The 16,810-nt window shown below is 38.8% G+C and overlaps 1 protein-coding gene across 4 annotated transcripts in view; it reads left to right on the top strand.

Annotated features, from left to right (window-relative positions):
- Positions 1 to 16,810, top strand: part of ELMO1 (engulfment and cell motility 1) — a 312,145-nt gene that overhangs the window by 3,626 nt on the left and 291,709 nt on the right. The gene's annotated exons all lie outside the window — the stretch shown is intronic.

Below are 16,810 nucleotides of genomic sequence, written 5' to 3'. Positions count from 1 at the left end.
ACAGAGCAACTGTTTAAAGGATTTCAGATAATTTTCCTTCTACTTGAGTCATTTTTTTCCACCTCTCTCCAAATATAACACTGGAAAAGAAGAGGAAGAGAAAGAGAAACTAAAAAGAATTGGCAGAAGCCAGTATGTTGGCAGGCATTTGATAGTATGGATTAGAAGAGGTGATAATGTATAAGTGACACTTAACATAAAACAAACTGTATACATATGGTGTCACAGATCACATTTAAGAGATGAATGGAAGAATAATCACAAAATTGTGAAGCTGCCTTTCAGTCAGCTTTTCTGCATCAAGCTATTTGCAAGGATTTAGTTTTGTGGTGTGATCTCTCATTATTGCAAGTGTTATGAGAAAGGAAAGGGTGACTGAAGGATAATGGCACAGCCTTTCTGCTAGTTTCCTCGGCTTTTTGATTGCTCTTACCATTTAAGAGCAACATTAATGAAGAGCGTATGCCATAGGGGATACCTGATGTTTTCTCTTCTCTCTGTTTCAGATCTGATGGATGTAAATTTACCTCTGTTGTTATTGACATACCGTAAACGAATTGTCACATACACGGTACCTACCAGTAAGCTACTGACTTTTCAAACTAGGGAGCCAATTGCTTTGTAGAGTGTGTGCTTATGGTTAAGAGCAAGGTGGATAGCAATTCCCGTGGTGCTTGTTTGCAAACAGTTAAAAATGTCTTCACAGATTTCTTATGAAGAAGTTTAGAAGCTACCTCTGTTAGACCAAATAATTTTTCTGGGGGAATCATTATATGCAAATGCTGTAACTTTAGTACACTTCTAGTAAGCAGCCTTTGAAGCTTTTCAGATAGCTGAATATGTTATCTAGAGATATTGTCATTCAAATTTAACAAGTGGAATATTTGTACTGCTTTTGAGGACATAAGTCTCCTTTGCTTACTGATGCTTCTGCTTTGCTCCATTTATAGTAATACAACATTGCACAGCTTCACAGGTGCTAGTGCTAGCACAAGGGAGGGAGTTGGAGCTAGCAGTCAATGCTGAGGGCAAGATTACCCCTTTCAAATTGAATTAGATTGACTTAAATTGTTTGTGAAACAGCATCTTCAGTAAAGAGGCTGAAGGTTTGAAAAGGAAAATAAAATAATATATATTTTTTTTTAGGGGGGTGGGAAGCCCAGCTCTCTGATTTAACGAACTTTGTCCTTCAGATTCTGGAGACACGATGGCTTTAAACTCCCACTCCGTATTATAGCAGAGAGTGCTTTCTTGAAGGTGATCTAATTTTCAGGACTCTTTTGCAGTTCAGAGAGTATATGTGAACATGGACAAGAGGTTCCATATGATTTTTTTGTTGTTGTTGTTCTTTAATGTGTAAAGCTGGCAACCTGTAGTTCAAATAGATGAAGCATTTTGAAGTTGGACAAAAGGAAGAATATGCAGGATATGTCAACAGACTCGAGTAATGCTGTCAACTTGTCAGCCCTCCTTCATTTGAAATTTCATGTACAATGCTTGGGATTAGGATAGTTGGTGCTATTCAGAGCTGCTCTCTGATAGTTCCTTGTCAACTTGATAATAAGACTGGAAAGAATCCTAATTCCTAATCAAAGTCCTAATTCTTAATTCAATCTCTTAAAAATTTCTGTGAAACTAAGCATGCTGTTACCTTTTTCCTGACTGTTCACATGCTCAAAGTTTAAGTGTATACATAGTGTATTTGTTTGCTGATTTGGAGCCTGTATCTGTTTCTTCTGACATTACCTCAATCTTTTATGAAGTGACAGGACACATATAAATGTTCTGCAAATAGGACAATGTTTTTAGTGTTTTTTTTTTTCAATTTCAATAGAATACAATTTCTGCTGTACTGTTGAGTGACAGAAAAAAAGCTTACCAAAATCAGTGTTTTAATAAACTAAAGAATGTGGTTGGTTTAACCCTGTCCTCCATGGATAAAGAACTGTTTTAGCTAGGTACTTGTGTATTTTTAGTACATGCATGAACTCTAGTGCTAGAATCTGTAGCTGAAGTGAAAATATTACTTGTCTGTTTTTCTTCCTCTCCAGCCAATCTATTGTCCAGTCCAGCAGAAGTGTCAGTGTTGTGTGGAGCTTAGCCAAGATGCTGCATGTGAGCAGTTTAGTCTTTTATCCGGTTAGGCTGGCAATCTACTTTGTACTTTGAATGTTACTGGAGTGAGCATGGTGGAGATGACTTTTTAAAATGCTACTTCATGTTTTAAGGGATATAGTGATTTATTGAGCTAGAACAATAAGGAATTCATAAATATTTACTTAATATCCTCTGGCCAGGCAATAAGGTTGAACTGCACATTTCTTTCCCCATAAGAGGAAGAGAAAAATTGTTATGACACAGGTTGGTATAACACAATTTTCGCTGTTTGTGCCAATGCATATATTTGTTACATTCCAGTACAGTCCTTTCCATTGCTTTGCTCTCTTGAATACAATTGTACATTAGTTTTCATACCAACAGTTGTGGCTTCAGTTGGAAATTGAAACCTGATAAGTATTGGCTCAGTACATGGACTTTTGGATAAACTTTTTCAGTAACCCTGAGCCAAACCAATTCAAAAAATTTCTTGCCTCAAATGTAAGTACTAGTCTTTTCATTCTGGAAATGATATCGGGTATACCATTTGGTCAGTAGGCTTTTAAAATGCTGCACTTTCTTTTTTTTCTTTTTTTTTTTTTTTTTAAGTTCTCTTAAGTTTTCTGTTTTTTTGTTTTTCCTCCCTTTTAGCACCAGGGACTCGGCTGCTGGAGCTCTGCCCCCTATGGTTCAAGTGCATTCCTTCTATCAACCTTTTCACCTCACCTCCTACTGTCCCTCTTCGCGCACACTGAGACATCCCTTCTGTTTGCCTAGCTCAAAAAATTCAGATGTAGATGGAGGGTCTAAGACTGATCAATACTTTTATGTAGGTCTATGATCCCTTCTCTTATAGGTATGCCTACAAGCTTCTTGCTGCATTTAACTTTCTTTTCCTGGAAAAAAAGCAAAAAATTGGACAGATGAGAGCTTTCATTAGTCAGAAAAAGACAGAACGCTTGGTGGTTGACGGCTACCAGGAGAAGTTTAGAGGGGGAACCCAACCAACCAAGCAAAATAACCTGCCAAACATAAAGAAAATGTAAGGTCTTTCTCACTTTGCACCACTTAATTTTAACCATGCCTGTGGCAAGTAAATAAAGGTATTGCGCCTAATGCCAGGTTCAGAAAAGGAGGAAAAGGGATGGAAAAGGACACAAAGGCCTGTATTCTGTGTAAAAATTCCAGCTTTTTTTAATCGCAGGTTAGAAGTTGGTAAAATTTTTATATGATCTTAATACAAATATGATTCTTTTTTAAAAACTCCTTTTAACTACAATTTTGTAGAAGTGTAATTGTTGAAAGCAATAAATTAAATTTTGAAAGTGAAAAATGATCTCTTCTTTCTTGTGCTGTTCCCCCCCCCCTTCAGCTACTTGAGGAAGTTAGCCTCTGGGAAGTGTTGTTTGTTGCTTTTTGTTGTTTTTATTTTTAATAGCAAGAGTCAGCAGCATTGCTCTGTGTTAGGATGGCATTCTGGGAGGCAGAGGTTTCAAAAACTCCATACCCTGCAGCTGTGAATGAGTCAGAAAACACATTATGGCAAAAGAGAGGTGTGTGCAGAGGGAGAAAGGAAGAAAATAATCTACATGATTTTAAATCCAAGTTGGAAGTTCAAGTTCTATTTTAAAACAAAGATATAAATAAAATAGTCTAGGGCTGTTTGCACTGCAATTGTAAATTGATTTTGTGTTCCATGTGCCAGAGGGATCAAAATATCATCAATTCAGTGATAGGTTTTTCTTTTCTCTTTTTTTAAAGTTTGCTTCACCTCTGTCAGGTCTTTGTAGCAGAATTCAAATTGAAACAATATGTTTTAAGATTTCTTGTTATGTTACAAATCGTTTAAGTTTTTTAAATTCTTCACCTCACTTAGAGATGGTAATGCTTTTTAGTTTTAAATGATTTTAATGTATAATTAATATAGAATGGTTGAAAAAAGCAACTCTTCCAGACTATAGGCAACTACTTACTAATTAGAAATATGATGACTTGAAGGGAAGAGGGGGAGAGCAAGCAGTCAAATGTCTTTCACCTAAATTGGTAAATAGGGAAGCACCAAACTAGACTTGAAAAGCAAACTAAATCAAGCTGCAGATCCATTGTTTACAACTAATTGATCTTACTGTGTTCACTGGTCCCCAAATCTTGACTAAGGGGATAAGCCTTGCTTTCCTGTCTTCAGGCTTTTCTTTCTTGATCTATTGAAATTCAAAGTGGAGGGCCTCTTCTTAGAAAAGGTCCTGAGGGTGGCTGCCTCTTACATGATAAAGGGGTTCCAGCAGTGGTGATAGGGATTGAAAAGAGAGGTAGCATCACAGAGGAGCAGTTTGGAGTTGTTTAGGAAACCAGACAGTTCTAAGCTTATTTGGAAATGGAAAGTCCAAGTCAGTGCAGGTTTGAGACTGCTGCCATGCTAGTGTTAGATGGCACTTGCTGCCCAAACTGGGCCCACGTGTTCTGCTGCGGGCTCCGTTTTGGAGACACACAACCACAGCTGAGTTGTGCTGTTATTTTGGGTGATGGAAGGTCATCCACATCGCGCATCCACATGTGCGCATCGCACATCTGAGATCAGAAGGATATCATTGCCATCTCTTACTGTGGATAGAACCTGGAGTTGTGCGTGTACCCTTGGCATAGCTGCTCTGCAATGTGTTAACCCTAATAGTGCTTCCACAGGAAGGACAGATGAACTTGGCCATGCCCTGTAGTGCCAATTCTGTTTAGAAGTAGTAGGCATACCCTCAGAAGAGCACATAAAATATTTTCTGTGTCTTCTCACTCCTTCCTCCCGGTATGCCATATTTCTAGCGGCCTCATCTGTGTTGAGATACCCACCCAGTTCTGCATGTATAGTTACAGCTATGCATGTATGATTAAGTGCATTATCAGTATCAGTCGAAGGGAAACGGAGTTGTGTGTTTTAATCATGGTAGTCCATGTCTTGTCATTTCACATGCATGTTAAATGGGACAAGAGGTACTTTTCTCCCAAGGATTCTCTAAAGAGTATCTTAATTAAAAAAAAATGCCAAGGATGTATTGCTTTGAGGAAAAGTAGTACTGTTGAAAAGAGTAATCAGATGTAATACCATTAGCTTGTTAGAACTGCAACAAGATCTCATAATCCATGGTATTACTAAAAGCAGCAGATAAGTCTAATATGGTCTGCATGGATATGTCATCTTAACCTATTTTATGGAGAAGTTACAAATAGGAGTAGAGCTTGCATGTGTTTCATATTGAGAAAGATCAAGGTAACCTGAAGCAGCGAGAAAGCTTGGAGGTTGTTTTAATCATTCTTCTCAATATTAAATTAAAAATAGCTATTAGGCAGAATACAAACATCGAGTGATGTATTTGCAAGCTATTTTCTGAATAAAAGCTGGCAATTTGCCTGTCCTAGGGAAAGCGTGAGTGGTGTGTGCCAGCAGTGGTAACTCTTGTTCTTCCTACTGTTCCTCAAACTATAGCTTAAAGTTACTATTGTGGCCGTAGCGTATTGGTGAGCAGAATTGACCTAATGAAGCAGAAATCATCTACTGTCTAATCTTTTCAGATCTGTATTTGTAGAAATAAACTACTCAATGTCTCAATCTGCAAATTAATACAGAATTTCCTTATGCTGGGAAGAGGTCAGCGCAGCTCTGTTTAGGCCAGGCGGTCTGTTACTTATCAACTGTAAGTGAAAAGTCTGTAAATCTTAGTGTGCACTGACAGCAAAGAGCAAAGTATTTGATGATTAGATTCATTTTGTGATATCTGCTGATGTTTGTCTTTGTTTCTTATGCTAGTGCTGGCATGAAGCCTCATGAATATGAAGTCAAAAAGGGGGCTTTCAGGAGGCACCTCATCAACACAAGTGGAGAAAGGTGGTTATAAAGTGTTACTAAACCATTGATAGTTCTGAGTATGTTCTTTTAACAGGTTGTTCTATCTAGAAACATCTAGATTTCTTGAAAGAATGGACCATCAACTGTCTTCTATCACTGGAAAAGAGTTGATCGTTCCAGTAATTTTATAGGGGCTGTCGCTTGAGCTGTAGCCTTTGTATGTTACTAGAGGTTGTCTGCAGATGAAAATCACGAAGCAGCAGAATGATGCACATTTAATTCATAGTGTTTTCCATAATTTTCTGTTGTTTTGTATTCACATGGATTTCATGTCAGGGAATCTACACTTAGAACTGAAAGAAATCTTGCTGTTTATTTTCTAACAACAGAATAATGTAACCTATAACTCTTTGTTGGGTCATTGGAGACAGCTGTGTAGGAGGTTATCTTGGTCTCATTCAGTGAAAGATGGTAATATTTTGCTGTCGTATTTCTGACAAAAGCATTAACTAAGTAATCCTGAATAGTTGTGACATACCTCATCCATCTGGTGCCATAATACCATTCAATCCAGTAGTGTAAAAACACTAGAGTTTGTCCCTTAGAAAATGAAATAACAGAATTACCTCAGCTACAGTGTTGTGTGTGTGTATATATATATATATATATAAAACATATATATATGTAACATTTTTCCCTCTTTCAGTTGTGATCAGCATGTAACCTCTTTGTGCAGTCAGACAATCAGACTGGGTTCATGGTTCAGCACTTAAGTGTTGAATGAGCAAATAACTTTGAAGGAAGGAAGATGCCGTTGGATTTTATGAAAAGTTGATGCAGCCCATTAAGATACCACAAATTTACTTTCTCCTTTTTAAGCTGTCATATTGGCTTTAACCTGCTTCTGATCCCATTGAGGAGTGCGGGAAGACGGTGAAAGTTGAGGAAGATGTATGTGATAATTGCAAGAGCTTTTGTTATTTGCAGAATCATTCTGATGCTATAGGGAGAGAATTGTTCTGCTTCTTTTTCATTATTATGCCAGTATAGCAGAATAATTGTATTTAGGAAGAGAAGGGCCTTCTCTGATTTTGTACTGGGTAGAGTGAATATATATTTGTCTTAGGAACAGCAGTTTTCTTATTGTTACTCTCATGCACAACGAGATTGGGTTGCAGAAACATTTGCATAAAATGATGTGTCTTTCTGTAGTGACTTTATTATTATTTCTGTCAAAAATATTAATTGTCTTTCTGCACTTGTCAATGGCTTTTGTTGTATGGCTGTTAAAAGGAGAGCAAGGCTATATACAGGGATGAACCAGCAAAGATTTGTAGCATTTGCCCTTGCTGTTTTTTTCTGTGCTGATGGAGTAGAGTTGCTGGAGTTTTATGTGACATGCGTGGATGCGAGTTTCACAATGTAATGTCTTTTCCAGCTTCTCTGCAGAATACTTTGAAGTGGGTTAGAGGAGCGGGTGCTCACTGCTGATGAATGCCATTATATGCTACCTACCCTTCTGTAAGGGAAAACCTGCTTTTTATTTCAAAATTGCTAACGCTAGGTGCATTCTTCATTCTTCTTTTTAGAACTATATGTGGGACTTCGTTTTCTCTTCATACAGCAAAAGGAATAGTTCTGTTTCAGGCTCTTTGGTGGAACTGTACTGCCAGAAGTCTTCCTGGTCTCTCGCTTTGTCAACAGAAAATGCTATTCCTGAAAGAGTGATGGATAGTTTAGGAAGGATGTGAGGGATGCTGAGACTGATAACCAGAGGCAGAACTTGATATATCAAAGAAATGTCTGAAAAACTGTTTCTGTCCATTTTTGGTAAGGACAGAATAAGATAAAATGAAGGGGGAAGAAAGAAAGTGAAAGGGGAGAGTCTTACCAGACCCCAAAGTGGAGGGAGGATATTATCCGGTGTATTTAGCCATTGTTTTTTCTGCAAGATAAGCCTGGAACAGGAAATTGGTAGTCCCTTGTGTTTTAATCTAGTAATTCAGATCTGCATAACAACATCTTTTGTTGTTTTTGTTTGTCCGGGGCATGGAAATTGAGGTAGACTGTTGCTGACCCATAATATACCTCATAACTGATGCTGAAGAATGAAGGAGTGATACATAATTGTGTACTCATCAGATAGATTCCTTAGTAACAACTCAAACCTCCACAGCTCTGATATATGATTACTTTTATATAATGCACTGTCCAACTGGGTGTACAATTCTTAGCCTGAGGCAGGAGAGGACCATAACATGCTCTTAAACAATGTCTGCATCCTCCCAGGAAAATGATGAAGCCCTGTCTTGTGGGGCAGTGGCCATACTGACCCATCTCTCTGAATTGTCTTTGCACAGTGCAACTCTTTTTTTCATCCTTGGCTGCTGTTGCACAGCATGTGTAAATCCTCAGCGGCAGCACTATAGATTGTCTAACACATGGCTGCAATGGGAGTAAGAAAGCTCTTGAGCTAGGAAGCTCTTGAGCTTTTAAGGCCAATCCTAGATTCTTTAAGGTGTGTGTAGGAAGGCAAGGAGGATTCTTATTTCCATTAAATTAAAAAGAAATAATATGCTTAAGTTCTTGGATTTTTGTCAGTAATCCTGTTGATTCTGCACAAAATAGGAAAGATAGGATTGAAACACCATCACCCCCCCCCCTTCAGTACAAACGGGAATAAATGTTGGAGAAAATGAATGCATGGGTCAGATCAGCTGAGTGGGAAGCACCCATGTTACACAGTTGTGCTTCTGACAATAGCTACTTTCTAAATAGTTTGGAAAGTTTTCCCATGAAATTTTTTGCTGTGTAGGAGACAGAGATTGTGATTTGCATTTGAAAAGCATTGTTTTTATCAAAACATTTAGCTTTTGTATCCACACATGCGTGCGTGTGTGCACATGCACAGTGTGGCAACACTCATTTGGGTCCTTTTTTTTTAATGATTGTAATGCAAGAAATGAGCTGTTAAATTGTAACTGGAAATGGATCTCCTGCAAATTTAATGGAAATTGTGCTTGTTCAGTACAGCCACATGCCTGTGTCCTTTATCGAAAGAGTCTGAGGCCCACTGGATTATCGGTTTTCATCTGATTTCACTGACCTCTGACCCTGATAATTTTGTATAGCTGATAAAATAAGCCGCTGGTGGATTGTCTGTTGTTCATTTCGGAAATCCCCTATACTACAGAGGTCATTACAGCCATCTCATGGGAAGCCAGAGCATCATGCTGCAGCAGTTGCATGTCTCAGGTGTGTGGGAGCCGAAGGTGGCCCGCTCCCCCATGCCGCAAGCATGCTGCTGTTTGTCTTGTGCAAGCCAGTTGTTGGAGTATGAGTGCTTCGATGGTCTGGCTTCTCTTAGAAAATACCAGGTGCTGATTTTTATTTCCCTCCTTTGAACATTATTTGTAATTAAGGGGTGATAGTGTCTTTCCTTGAAAGCTGACAGTGAATTAAATGACATTGTGTAAGAAGAGGGGGATTTTTAAGTCCTTGATGCTGTTTTGACTTCTGCTTTAGGAAAGGATGTTGAATTACAGGTAATAAACAACCTGTATTTGAAAATTCTCTCTAAATGTTGTGCAAGGCTTGTGGAAATGAGTGGAGTGTTAAAAGAGAATAAAGTTTTATTGCTCACTGTTAAGCTACTGGTAGAGGGAAAAGTTACATTAATGCAAGGTACAACTTTAAATTTGAACTAGCCTGTCTGTTCTGGTCCATGTAGATAGAACCACGTAGATATTTTTCTTCTGAAATAAGCATCCTTGTGGAATGTCTTAGGGAAGAAAAGCAGCAAATCATTGTTGAGGGGATTTTGGATTAGTTTAGATTCTTTTTATGTACTTGCTCCTGAATAAGAGCCACATTGCTCTTATAGCAAAATGCTGGCATTTTGCTATAGCCAGTACATTTTACCGTGAAGGCAAGCAAAATGAGGAAACAGATAAATGTTTATAATTTATTGTTCTGGTTATTCTGTCCTACTGGTTTGTGGAGAGTTATGGGCAGGTCCACAAGTTCCTCAGCACCATGGCTATCAGCGCAGTCTGCAGCTTGGGAATAACTTGATAATCATTTCTGTCACACCTGCACAAGTCTCTCACTGAAACACATTAGCATTCACGAGAAGGTATTGAGCCATGATGAATTACGGACACAGTTTAAGCAATTCTTTTGTCATTCAAGTTGGGTCATGTATATCTCTTCCAAAAATACAGTATTTCTCTGAGCAGTCATGCCTTCTATTTTTTATCATAAAATTAAAAAATCAAGAGAAAGTAAGCCCTTTGTGTATTCAACTTTACCTTTTAATGGGAGCTCTGTACTTCCACTTTGGATTTTTATCTCCAAACCTAATGACATAATTAGATTAAAAAACTCTGGTGTGCCCTAGTTTTGATGATGCTCTAACATGGGTAGACTGCAAAATGTAACACATCAATTATGACGCTTTGGATACTAGTTCTGCCACCTCCTTGGGTGTTCACTAGTTAACACACAGCTTTCCTTGCGCACTGTGGCCATTTCAGTATTTCTCATTAGTCAGATGACAGTTACTGAAACTGCCCAGGAACTCTGCAGCCCGTCTGTATACGGGAGGGCCTGTGCTGTTCCGAGAGCTTGCTGTGATCTCACCGATATGTGCTTGCCAAACGCCCGTTTTGATTTACTGTTTTCTTTTTGTATGTGGACATATGCAAACATGAAAGATTAAACCAGAGTGAGAATGACTATGCAAATAACTAGTGAAAATGTAAAAACAGCAACAGCTATGCAGTTGTTTAACTTTGGCTGTGTATTTGAAAAGTTCAATATGCTGAGGTTGATCAAAAAGGCCACATTTCATTGGGCGTTGTAGAAGACTTCTTACCAAAAAAATCAGTATAATTAAAATCATGTACAGAAAGAGAACCTCAGGTACGATTTTCTTTGTTACATGATGTTTCCAGCATTTGTAAACAACAGTGTTAGAATGGATTTCAACTGGTGAAATGTTATATGAGGTGTAGAAATCAAGAAGGACTTCTGTTAAAGTTGGATCATTCCCTTACCCTCTCAGTTTGTAGCTTGATCCCCTTACAAGCAGAGCTTACGTGATCCTGTTGCCTGTATGTGTGGGTCTTCGTCTCTTTTTCTCCTTCCTCTTTGCATTCAGTAACTTTTAATTTGTTGGCTGATTCAGACTATGTCAGCAGAGCAATCGAGTTACCGCAGGTAGGAAGTTCAGATAGGTTTTGTGAAAGCATGAAGCTGGATGGAGCAGAAATGGTAAGGTAAGGACTCCAGTGTGAGCATTATTAAACACACGAGAATTTACCTTGGTGATTCAGAGCAGGTTGCCTTAGCTCTGATCCTCCCAGGGAAGGTGTTTGCTTTGGTGGGTCAGACAAGATTATGAGAAAGGGTGACTCTACTCTCACTTCCATTTTGTTTTTCTTAGAACTGTAAGTCCTTAACCTCAAAACTTGTGCTAAAAACGAATTGCCACATAATACCTTACCTGATTTGTACTCTCAAACATACAGAATGTGATTTGCTTGTACGTTGTCCTGGCCCCATTGCCAGAGCAGTATAAAGCAGCTTCAAGATAAGTAAGATCTAGACTTCTAATTTTTCCTTGGAGTGTTTAAATGAAAAATATTTGGGAGCATTTACTTTAAGCCTAAAAGTCTCAGCTTAAATAAAATCCTCTGCTTTACTCAATTCTTAGACAGTTCTGTGCTGATCATATTTCAGGAAAGGTCAGTTGAAATACTGAACTTGTACTCATTTGCAGAGTCTGATTAAACCTAAATGTAGTGATGGCTGTACACTGAAAGAACAGAGCCAAGGAATGATTCTGTTAGTGAAGGCGACTTAACAAAAACATGGAAAAACCTTACTGATTGTCCATGAGAGCTAGTTCTGTGTAGCTGATATAAAAAGACAGATAAATTGTAGAATCCTGTTTTCTTGGGGACCTAAAATAAAGAAACCCTTAACTACCTATTGAAGCTGCATTGCAAACTCATTCTGTATGCTTGATAAGGAAGCATTTAGAGCTTAAAAAACCCAAAGCATAAACACATTGCTAGTTAGTTTTTCTGTAACTACAGAGTCTGCAGATTATTTTTGCCTTTTTTTCAGAAATACTCTAAATCCTAAAAGGGTGCAGAAGGGAAGTAAAAACTTCCTTGAACATGATTCTTACAGAAAGTATGATGTTAATGCTTTCCAAACGTTGGCTTGCTTGTTAGGTAAAACTTATTACTCATTCCTAATTGGAGTAGCTGTATAAACTGAGATGGCAGGCGGCTAACCAGGCGCCGGTTCTGGTGAGGTCTTTGGTATGCCTTGAGTTAGTCTGATGGTAATTTCTGCCACAGGTTTCCTGAGGCCTCATTTTGTGGCTCAGTTTTTCCTTTTGACTTTGTCCAAGGACCCTATCCAAGCTGTCTTTGCCAGCCAGAAGAATTTCCTTCAAGAGAACCAGAAGATTCTTCCTCTGCTGTAGCGAAAGCTTTCAGGTCAGTTTTGGCTTTCTGAAGTGACCTGTCATTCTATGGCCTGTGCCCTGTTTCTTCCACAGGAGCCCTCCAAGATAGCCGAGGGAGCAGATCTTGGACTATTTAAACCATTCTAGAAACAGTTTCTGTGCTGCCTTCTTTCTCAAAGGCTTCACATACCCTACCCATGTTATAAATGGAAATAAAGAAATGCAGATCTTTCACCATCCTGAGATGGTGCCTCAGTGTTGGTTATTCCCTCATTCTTGATTGAGGTAGTCCATCTCACCAGATAGATACTCATCTTGTGACTGGTATACCTAAACTGTATACAAAGCAAATGGACATCCTGTCAAACAGACAGGGAAGGGCAACAGCAGTCTTCAGAGAATACTGTTTTAAAAAAAATGGATGGCCATAGGATGGCCATGCTTTGGCCATAAGATTTCTTTCTGCCTTCCATCATTGTTCTTGATGCTTATGCTGCAGCTGTTATTATTACCATTTGACAGTGCTTATATTGCATGCTACTACTTTGTGCATGTGCAAGAAGACACAGGTCTAGGCTGAAGCCTTCCCTTCAGCATAATGAGAATTTCAGGCTTCTGGCCGTTACTGGCCACTGGAAGGAGAGTGCTTGGGAAGGTTTTGCTTGCTTCCAGTAGGGAGAAAGAACTTGAGTTTTATATTCCTTCCTGTCAATAATACGGTTGCCTACCTCTGGTATCTGTCCATACATGAAAAGAATAGGTGCTGTAATTTGGGCTGCTGCTTTTTTTATTATTATTATTATTAAACTTCTTTTTTTTTTTTAAAGCTACATCCCCTCTCCAAGTGTAGCACAAATTTGCTCCTTAGTTTAAAGGAAGCACAGATTCTTTCTTGACTTTTTTGTGTCTCTTCATTCAAACAGTTTGTTTTATTAAGGAATTTTTTGGTGATGCTGCCCTCTTTTAAGCGCCTGTGATATTAAGCCTGATGACACTGTTGTAGTACAATTTGTAAGTGTACTTTACAACCATCATTGCTGGCTGTATTGTAGCCCACTCCTGTCCTGTCTGCCCCGGTTGCTCTAATCTCTGAGTGTTTGGTCTTTTCAGCTCTAACTGTTTAAATTCTCACCTCTGTTTCATTTACAATTCTTAAAATGAGATTTATTTTTCAAAGTCCTTTTAGAGAAGGAATGTGTGGGAATGTGTGTATAAACCATAAAAAATGTGAGCCCTTTGGGAGCCACATCATTTTACAGGCTGTGTTTCTACCTACTGGTATCTTTAACTAGGCCATGCTTTTCTTTCTTTAATTTTTTTTTCTTCCTCTCAGGGAAGACTATTTGAGGTGAACTGTCTTCCTTTAGGATGTTTGAATCCCAGTCTGAGTTTCAAGAGCAGGATTATTCATCCTTTACAGGCATTAATTCTGAGTTACTGCTTCTGTAGTGGTCCTGAATATTATATGCCTCTTCTGGATTTGTGGGTTAATGTAAATTTAATGCAATTATTTTCAGCTGCAGTCTTTCCCTTTAAATCCTATACTCTGCTGCACAAAGCTAATGAAACACAGTTACTGTGGCATGATCTGCTGCCACTCTTACTAAAGGCACTCATAATGTGGAACGGACTAACTGAAAGATATTTTCCTGTCAGCAGTGCATGACAGTTAAGGGCTGGATGATTTTTGCCCCTTTAAATGCCTTTTTTTTCTTTTTGGCTTATTTTTTGCCACTTTCTTCCATTTGAAATTGTCTTGTTCCTTGAGTGCCTTTGCTTAAACCCTTCCTCTCCCTCTCTCTTCTCCCTTCATTCCTGCAACCAAAACAGTGTCTAATGTTAATTGCTGATCTTGTAGACAGAAGGACAGTAAAAATCACCTTTCACACTAATGCAGGTGTGTCCTGAGCATCTCTTACCTGTTTTAAAAGCGGACTCCCAGGTTAGTAGAATTTGTGCTGGTTGTTCAAGAGGTGGTACCTGGGCAGTATGTTTCAGGAGAATTGCAATGATGAAGCTTCTGGCGGCTCATTGCAACAAGAACCATGGCACTGTCAGGTCTGATTGCTTTCCAGATGAACTAAAATGCCCACTGACTTGAGAGGGTGCAGGATTCAGCTTGAAGTCAGCAGGATGACTTTACTGCTGTATCATGTAGGAGGAGAGGATTCACTGCAAGGGAGGAAACATATGTTTAAACTTAAATATCATATAATTAGCCAAACTGGCAAAGGAAACTGTGAAAAACATAAAGAATATGTATTAAGTCCATTTGATGATGTTTTAAAGAGTTCCCCAGTGCCAGAACCCATACTCTGATATCAAAGCTTTTAAAAACATTTGTATCCTACTGGTGGATACATGCATTTCTTTCAGCAGTGGTGGCAGCTTGATTTGTTCCAGCTCCTCTTCAGGTATGCTTATGCACCTGTTTTGTGGTGGGAATCAGCTCAGTCAGGGAACTGATCCAGGTTAAAAATAAGAGTTGTTTGTTTTCCTTCAGATTATTTTTCTGTTCGTTTGAGACTTGGTTCAGTTTTCCATGTCATGCCACAAAGAGCTTGCCTAATATTGCTGAGAGGCAATCCCTAAATGATGGAATAAAGCTGAAGGGAAGGACCAGAACTGAAAGCTGGGACTCTAGAAGAAATGTTTCTGTAAATAGATGTTTGGGGGGAGATTGTAGGCATCAATATGGATACAGCAATCCCGTAAATGAGAGCAGCGTTTCACTCTTGGCTTTACTTACTTTTAGAAAATATTAATGGACTTAACTGTATGGATTTTCTTCATTATTTAAGTTAAAAGCTGCTTTTATTCTTGGTGTGGCAGATCCTCAGGTGTGCATCCTCTCCCTCTCCCAATACTATTCGAAACTGGTACTCAAACACACAAATGGTGAGAAGCAGTCAGTGCCCTGAGGAATTTCACCTCCTTGCCTGAGCATACAGAGGTTGGGAGAAGAGCTGTGGCACCTATGAGGAAAGTGGTTTGGCTGGTATGTAAAGTGGGTCAGAAGCTGGGTCAGTGGCTGAGGCCAGGTCTCCTATATCTGTCTGACTTCCTATTCCTGGAGGCATTATAGTGCCAATCTCAGCAGCTCTCTTTAGTAATCCCCTTCATCCTCTAGAGCCAGACCTGGAGCTGCTGGTGCGTGGGAGAGAAGGAAGAAGAAACGAAGATTTCTTTTTAATTAACTTTCTCTATGTAGTGTGTGGGATCTTCAAGGTCACTTATTTTGGCTGTGATATCCATTTGTTGTTGTAAATAAGAGGCATTTGTTCTGGCTGGTGGTGCTAGCAATAGCTACTGGCATGAGAGCATGCTTGTGAGGTCTCTGTATGAAAATCCTTTTGCAGGGTAATTTTTTTTTTTTTTTTTTAACATACATCAACTAAGGGCACTTCTGTTGCCAGACTCAAACCTCTTGCTATGTTAATGTTTGAACTAGGCTAGCTATTGAATTCTTCTGTCTTTGATGCAGATGCTATGCTGTGTGTGCATGCTTTTTTCTTTCTGTACTGTAGCCAGACTTGGGAGGAAGGAGCAGCTTGCACATCTTGTGGTGAAAGTGTTGCTACTATAATATATTTTTACGCTTGTTTGCGTCTTGCTTTTCTTTGTAACACAGAAAAAGCCAATTAATTATCTGAAACTTTTCAAACTTGTTCTGTTTTTGTATGGCTTCATGAAATCATCTGATAACTCTTACTCGGGCCACGTGGGAAATGCTGTCAGGAGACAGCTCTGCCAAATTAGCTTCATGCCTGAACTTCACGCTTAGTTGTAAGAGGGGCTCTTCTGTTTGCTAGAAGAGTTTTGCTCAGCAACTGTGGAGTACTGAAGAGCTGGGAAGAGAGCTGTGCAGAAGTCCAGGGAAGGGATATTTGTTTGAAGGCTTATGTATAGGATGATCTCTTGAATAACCACGTACCACCCTATTCTTTGGAGTAATGGCATTGCATATGAATCACACATTCATATGGGTCTAACTTCTTTTTTTTCCAATTATACTGTCCTGTCATCTCTCAGAAATGAAGTATATAATTTCTGATATTACTCAAAGAAAGCTGGCACAATAAACATTTTTTTTTTCGTCCCTATAAAAAAGCCCTGTAGTGTTGCCAAGAGTGTATCTGCTGTCCTTTTCACTTGGAGTACCACCAAACTGGAGAAAAACTATTCCTATCAAGCAAAGAAAACAAACAAACAAATGATTTTTTCTCTAGTTTGTAAGTGATGGAAAAAGGAAATTTTGAAGTCTTGTATAGGTTGAGTACTTGCAGGGATAAAGGGGATGCTTATTAAGAAAAACAAAAAATCATTTGTATGAAGCCCATCTTTGACAGTAATATCTTTTATGCTGCTGAAGTAACTCTTGGCTAGTGCACTCATGA

The sequence above is a fragment of the Rhea pennata genome, chromosome 2, assembly GCF_028389875.1.
Source record: "Rhea pennata isolate bPtePen1 chromosome 2, bPtePen1.pri, whole genome shotgun sequence".
In the NCBI taxonomy this organism is placed as follows: Eukaryota; Metazoa; Chordata; class Aves; order Rheiformes; family Rheidae; genus Rhea; species Rhea pennata.
Note: the sequence above shows the minus strand (reverse complement) of the source record. Positions and strands in the feature narration are given on the sequence as shown.